Below are 7,243 nucleotides of genomic sequence, written 5' to 3' on the forward strand. Positions count from 1 at the left end.
TTGCAATTAGATCTCTGTAGGGAGACGGGAGCAGCTGAACAGACTTAATGCAGAAGCAGGAATGTATCCCGTGTGCTTCTGGCAGCAGGATCAATGCCTAATTAATGAGTTTTGCCAGTCAAGCTTAACCACTGTGTACATTTGTATGTATGTAAGATCTTCCATTGGGTTTTTAAATAATGGATGGTTATAACCACATGCTCAAATACAATAATCTATGAACTGCTAATTCCCATAAGCCTTTTGCTAGTACTAGGGGATACCAGTTGTAATCTTGTTCCTGTATTGAGTGGGTTTTAAGTGTCTTTTCATATATTGGACTACTTTAAGTAATTCTTGTGCTGATGTTTTCTTCGGTGGAGATATTTTGTGAGGCTCTGCAGCTATGAGGATGGAACCAGACAGCAAACTAAGCAGGAAAAAAAGCACAGCAATGAAAGCCATAGAGCTGCTCAGCCAGGAAATAGGCATAAAGCACTGCCCTTTGAGCTCAGCGATGGGCGAGAGACACAAAGCGGGCAGCTGAAGCGTTACAAGATGCAGCCTGAGAAGGAGGAAGAAACCATCTTTCCCAGCCATTTTTGCAGGATACTTATTCAGGTTAATCACAGACAGAATCGGACACAAAAAAAGGCCCATGACTGTTACTCTCAACTTAAGTTCCTATTCCCAGACCACTTTCTTTCTCCAAGTCTGTTAACCTGCCCTTTTCAACTCCTGCTCAGCCTGGGGTAGGCAACTCCCTGTCTCTTCTCAGCCACAGCTTCATCCCTCGAGGAACACTCTTTTCATTAAACGTGTTAGTATTATTTGCCAGTCACTCTTTAGCCTTTAAATCAAATATTACTTTATTTGAGAGGTTCAGGAGCATGAGAACACAGCATATTTTTCATCGTTCTACTGTGGCAGCCCTGTTTCTTCCAGTTTAATGAGACAGTTCTTACACCTAAATTGTACACAATGCACTTAGCTGATACTACACAGAACCAGCCCTATACTGTTAACACACGAATATAGACATACCTGCAAGGGTTCTACTTGGAACTGGTTTGAGTTAGCTTTAAAATAATCTTCCACAACTCACTGCCTTAGCATTTTGCTGGAATTTCACCTTCTGAGTTGCAATTATTCGGCGTTGTAGGTTTTGGTGGTTTGGTCTGTTTTGTAGTTTTGGTTTTGGTTTTTTTTTTTTTAGAGAAGCATTTTTAAAGATTTTAAATTATTCAGACATTTTAAAATATGAAACGCCTGGAAACAAAATCAGGTGTTTCTTGGCCGGATGGTTTTTAGTAACCTTTTTTTCCTGAGAACCTGAGGTTTTCTTCATTCAAAATTTCTCAGAGACTTGGGCCTCAACCCAGGAAAGCACATATGCACAACCCTAATGTTAGATACCCGCTGCGTGCTCACATCGAGTCGGTTTAGCCTTCCCAAACATGATGAGACCTGTAAGTCCTTGTAGTGCCCACAGACGTGAGACACACGTGCTGTATGCCCTTGAGATCTGGGGGCTGGGGAAGTATTGAGGGAATTCAAAGGGAAGATGGGCAAACAGGTGCCATGATTGCTCTGCCATTCAAATACTCTCTTTTTTTTGAGCAAGGATGTAAAATTACTTCATTGTGAACAGAAGATTACCTCATGATATACAGATACATGTTTTTTCTAGGTTTATGAAAAATATCTTTCCACCAGAAACTGATTCATTTCAAAGATTTAATCCAAGTATACATCTCCTTGCTTCCCTGGGAGTGTTTTCAAGATCTTCAGTCCAACCAAGTGAGTTCATAAAATCTTTCAGTAATTCTCCCCCTTTTATTTTCATGTTTCAGTGGAGACATTATCAGCACCTGGTGTTTTGTTATTTACTGCATGTATTTTGATTGCCTCTTAAATCTCTGTAAAACAGAATTCTTCCACAAATGGCTCAGCTGCTTGGAGAATAACCATTTATTGTTTGCCTTTATCCCTCTCACAATTAAGCAGCTCATTAAAGTACTCCCTCTATCGTTGTATAATTGCCTTCTTTGTGACTAAGAAACTTCCATTTTTGTTCTTTATCAGACTTACTCAGGTGTACATCGATATGCATGTAAAATTCTCTTAGATTTCTAATACTGTTCCAACCCTCCACGCACCAGCTGACCGTCCCACCCACTGGAGGTATTTTTACCTTCTTTTCACTCACATTTTAGTCTGAGGGATGCACCGACTCCACACTGGTCTCATCGCTGCTGTATGCAAAAAGACAGTAGAGCACTGCAGCAACTATGCTAAGTCAACCCATGATTCCAGGAACTTCTCACCGAGCATGCAGCTGCATCCTCTGCCTCCTCACCTACTCTCCTCTATCCAAAATAGTCTCTAACGCTAACGCACTGCTGCAATGCACGACTTTCCCTTTAAGTAAGCAGAATTCACTGCATAATTTTACTGTGTAACAGAAGCTGCAGAGTCGTTCATCAATGTCTCCTGCCTTACAATTGTCAACTCTTACAACTCTGTAGCATGCTTTTGAGTATGCGCTGAAAGATGTCAGATATTTAATTGCTGCACTTAACTATCACGTTTCATCGAAAAGCTTTAAGGTCCTAAGTGCACTTTGCTGTTCCTTATGAAAATCACTCAAGTCTAAGAAGTATTTGAGAACAACAATAATTTTCCTGTTACACACTGAATACTCATCGCCACACGCTGCTGATGAAAGAAAGTAAAACCATGCTGAGATTGCAAACCCCACCTTTAAAAGCTGGGAAGTACTGGGATACAGACGTTTTCTCACCTCATTCGCGGCACAGGATGTAAGGTACTCGCTATCTACATCTTATCTACTCAGTTGTAATTGTACTAACTGTAAACACATTGGATTGATTTAATCATGAGCTATTTTATCACATCCCTCCCTAATAGCTGAGTGTTTACTGAACTTATGTTCATAATATGCCTATGAAGGAAAGTTATAGATTGATTGACAGAAAGGGTAAAGAAAAAAAAGTAACTGTATTTAGGGGAGCGATGTAAGGTGTAGCAGCTTGATTTGCCAGAGCTTTTAATACCATATATCATTCTGGGCTCAGCTCCCAGTGACTTAAATTGCAGCTGTAAAGTTCAGCTCTTCTCTAAATCAGACCACACAATTTCAAGATGTGCATTCAGAAAATGAGTAATATACCATGAGAAGCCGCAGTGAGAAGTGAACTGTCCATCACACAGTCCTCTGGGATAGAAAATGGAAGAGCTGAGGTACTGATAAATAAAACACTAGGTGAATAAACATTGAAAAAAACCCAAACACTAGTCCTGTATAAGCATAAAATAAAAAGTCCTGTATAAGTTTACTCGCTTATAATAGATGAGAATTGGTAAACTTCTGTACTCCCTAAATTAGAAATGGTTAAACTGTCAGGTGGTGTCCTTGGACAGCATTTGATCTTCCCAGGCAGAATTCAAATATTTTAATTCAAAGACGATTCTCCTCTTCTTAGAATTCCTTCTCTCACTGAATATATGCCATCCCTCTGTCATAGGTAATGACAGATACTCCACACAATAACTTCATTCACTAAATAGCTTTAATTAATTCCAGGAGCATGACTTTTCCCATGTACCATGAATGGTGAAGAGAGCCGACCATTAAACATGTGTTGAAATGATGATACATATGAATGCATACCGATAACAAGGCCAAACGAAGACTGCAATACCAGCCTGACTTTTGACCTACAAAATAAAATGGTCTTTCAGAGTGCTTTCAGGTGTGTTCAAAGTTTCTAAAAAAGCAAACTATTAAATACACAGAAATTCCATCATAAAGAATTGTGTTTATCCCCACATAAATCACCAGCTCATTTAAGTCTTCTGTAACAAAGCAAACTGAGTAGTACAATGTCATCCATGACAAAGTCTGATCACCACTAGGAGATAAAATACACATTTTGCAGTATGTTTACAAAATATAGGGTAAAAAAAAAGAAAATACAATTGAGACTTGCAGGTCCTGAATTCCATTCCAGGCTCTGAACATGCTTAAATGATCACAGATTCGTCAGTGCTGGTTAAAACTTCCCTCCTCCTTCTTCTTCCAACAATGTCCTACTTCCCATGCCATCCCACCACACTTTTGAGCAATATGCAGGAAAAGGTCAAGATCCTGTTAGGCTGGCTGATGAAATCCAGCTACTTACTGTGCCTCTTGGAGGAGCTCCAAGCGACTCAGACCAAGAACGCTTGTGGCATTCACCTGGTTTGTAGAGTTCACCAACCACCAAGTTCCTCATCTCGACTTCTTCACCTTTTTCTGCACTTTGCCTACATTTTATTTTTTTCTTCCCCTATGACACAAAGAATACAGGAAAATAAGTCTTCTTACTTGAAGGATATAAGGATGCAGACAAGCAGTGGTTTTATGACAAAAGAACTGTTGTTTACCTTAGCTGTTAGTACTGTATCTGTAGTACAGTATCACTGTAAGTACTATAATGTAAACACTTAAAGAGTATAGCATGTGATGTAACCATACCCTTGATGGATTTATTTTTCAGGGTTTTCTAATCCAGAGGATTTTGGATTTAATCTGTTTAGGTGTTGTGTGGGTGCTTTTTTAATCCATAGGTCCTATTTTTTTAAAAAATCCCACCACCTCAGCTACTCTACTGTTACTGCAAACCGGCAGGTAAAACTTTCTAAGACTCAACTGAAAGTTCGGAAAGCAGGCATTCTTTATTGCAGCACGAGGTGCACAGGGCTCCTCCTATTGTGCACACCAAATACTGTTGTCAAATTAAATTTATACACAACAGGTATACATAATCAATGTGATTCCAAGAAAACATTAGCATATTCATTGCATTTCCAAGAATTCATTCACATATTATAATAAGCTTTTGGGCATACATAGTTGTGCCTTCTGGTGGTCCTCATTTTGAGTGAGGGTCGTTTCTTCTTCATTCTTCATCTTCTTCACCTGGTTTTGACTCACGTTTCACGTTGGTGAAACATTCTAATTGCTTAATTGTTCATTAAAACTAATGATCTCCCTGCTACCACCTGTTTGACAGACAATGTCCGTATTTATTGCATCCCTCTCTTAGGTCACGATGGTCTCAGGACCACAGACATCCTTTCTGATCTTACCAAGTCCTTGAAACCATTTGGGATGGTTGCTAAAATAGCTACGTTTCTTCTCTAGAAGATTCTCTACAGTTTAACCACTTAGAAACTACATAAAACCTGCCTTAGGTATCGCTGCCTTCAACAGGGCTGGGAGAAGGTGCTCTCTGGGGCCTGAACACCCCATGTCGGGTGGCAAAACAGCACCCGGTAGAAACTCACCTAAAAACCCCCTCCAGGCCGGCTGAGGTAAATCCACCGGGGGCCCCGGCTCCTTCCCCAAGGCAGGCGACATTTTAGCCGCACAAACCGGCGGCGGTTTGACTTGGCGGCCGTCCCTGTCGCTGTTGGCGCCACTAGAAATTACCTCAGGGGTGGCGCCCCCCGGGGGCGCGCGCCCTGCCCCGCCATTAACGTCCCTCCGCCGCCGGTTCAACCGCCCTTTCCCGCCCCCACCGGAGTATGGCTCCCTCCGTGCCTCTTCTCCTCCTCCTCCTCAACCCTCTACCTCTCCTTTCCCTTCACCTCACCATCGCCTCCTCCTCCAAGCTCAACATCCCCAGGGTGCTGCTGCCCTTCACCCGCGGCACCCGCGTCAACTTCACGCTGGAGGCCAGCGAGGGGTGCTACCGATGGTGAGTTGCAGGTGCCGCCGCCCTTTATGTCCGCCGCTGCTTCTTCTCCTCCTCCTTCTCCTCCTCCTCCTTCTTGTCCTCCCCCCCACCGCCGCCCGGATGCACCTGCGGCTTTTCCTCAGCCCGCGGCGGGAAAAGGCGGCCCGGCGGGGCCTGGTCTCTCTCTGTGTGTGTCCCCCCCCCCGTCCGTCCACCCCCGCAGCCGTTCCCCGGCAGCACCAGGCCGGCTTCACCTTACTTTAGGGTAGTTTTTGAGGTGGCCCGGCAGCGCCTGGGCAGGAATGGAGATAATCCCTGAGGGGAAAGGCTGGGTGTTATAAATCATCGTGGGGTTTTTTGGGGTTAAACCCGCCGGAGAGGGGCTCTGGCTGGAGGCTGGGGCTGAAAAGGCCCTGAGGGGAAAGTCCCTGCTGTGGGGGAGCTTCCTGCCATGGCTGGGTGCCTCACAAGTGCCTCACACCCCTCGTGTGCCCACCTTGCCTTCCCACACTCCAGGCTTGCACAACCCTGCCTCCATACATGCCCAGTGTGCCCACCCTGCCTCCCTGTCCACCCTCATTGCTGCCTCGGGCACCCTCAGTAGCTGCCTCAGGCACTCTCATTGCTGCTTTGGGCACCCTCAGTAGCCACCTTGGGCATCCGCATTGCCACTTTGGCCACCCTCAGTGCCAAATACCTTCAGTAGCCACCTCGGACACCCTCAGTGCCACCCCAGCCATGCTTGCCCCACAGCCCCACACCTGTGGGGGCAGCAGCCAGGGCTCAGGCCTCCGCTGCAGGTGTAGGAGTGCCCCTTCCCTCCTGGTGGTCAGTAATGAAGGACGGACCACCTTGAGTTTGTGGTGTGGACGTAAGGAAGGATTGAGTGGCAGCACCTGACTGAGGCGAGAGCCTCTGGGTGCTGCTGTAAGCGTAGGCAACACCCTGAGCACATCTCCTGGGGAAGACAAAGGCAAGTTTTAAAACATTCTGGGTTTCCTGGGTTTCTTTTGGAGGCCTTGGTGCTGAGCACGTGGGATGTACTTCTGGCTGGAGCCCCCACCTGCTCCCAAGAGGCAGGTCTGGGTTGTGTTGAGCATCAGAGGCTAAAGGCAAATACCACCGTGTTTTTGAATCTGTGATTCAAAAACTGTGTTGCAGTCTTCATGTTAAGCAAGTGCTACCAAATCCTCATCCTTCCTTGAGCGTACCAGAATTGTAATTTGGATCAGTAACGAGCAGGAGGTACCCACCTGAAAAAAATGTGGCAGTCGAGATACGTTTGGGAAGATGCTTCTGTACACGCCAGATGGATGCGAGTAGCAGTTTTCAGTTGTTATATTGTGCCTGACAGTTACTGAAATACATCTTGTAGGGCTGTGTTTTCACTCTCTATTGATTTCTTTACCTGGTGGTCCTGCAGTTCTCATCCCTGGGCTGGTTACAAGCCTTTGATCTGTGACAGTTGACACATTTGAGGGCATTTGCACACAAGAGCAGTAATCACAGTTTCTCCAGAA

General features: G+C 44.7%; 1 long non-coding RNA gene across 1 annotated transcript; it reads right to left on the bottom strand.

The window, feature by feature from the left end:
• Positions 1-3,554: 3,554 nt before the first annotated feature.
• LOC106897677 lies at positions 3,555-7,243 on the bottom strand. The gene is made up of 3 exons (XR_001413815.1): positions 6,977-7,243; positions 4,185-4,331; positions 3,555-3,720 (listed from the first exon to the last, which is right to left on the bottom strand). It is a non-coding gene; the product is annotated as an uncharacterized LOC106897677 (long non-coding RNA).

This window comes from Calidris pugnax, unplaced genomic scaffold (genome assembly GCF_001431845.1).
Source record: "Calidris pugnax isolate Ruff unplaced genomic scaffold, ASM143184v1 scaffold336, whole genome shotgun sequence".
Classification (NCBI taxonomy): domain Eukaryota; kingdom Metazoa; phylum Chordata; class Aves; order Charadriiformes; family Scolopacidae; genus Calidris; species Calidris pugnax.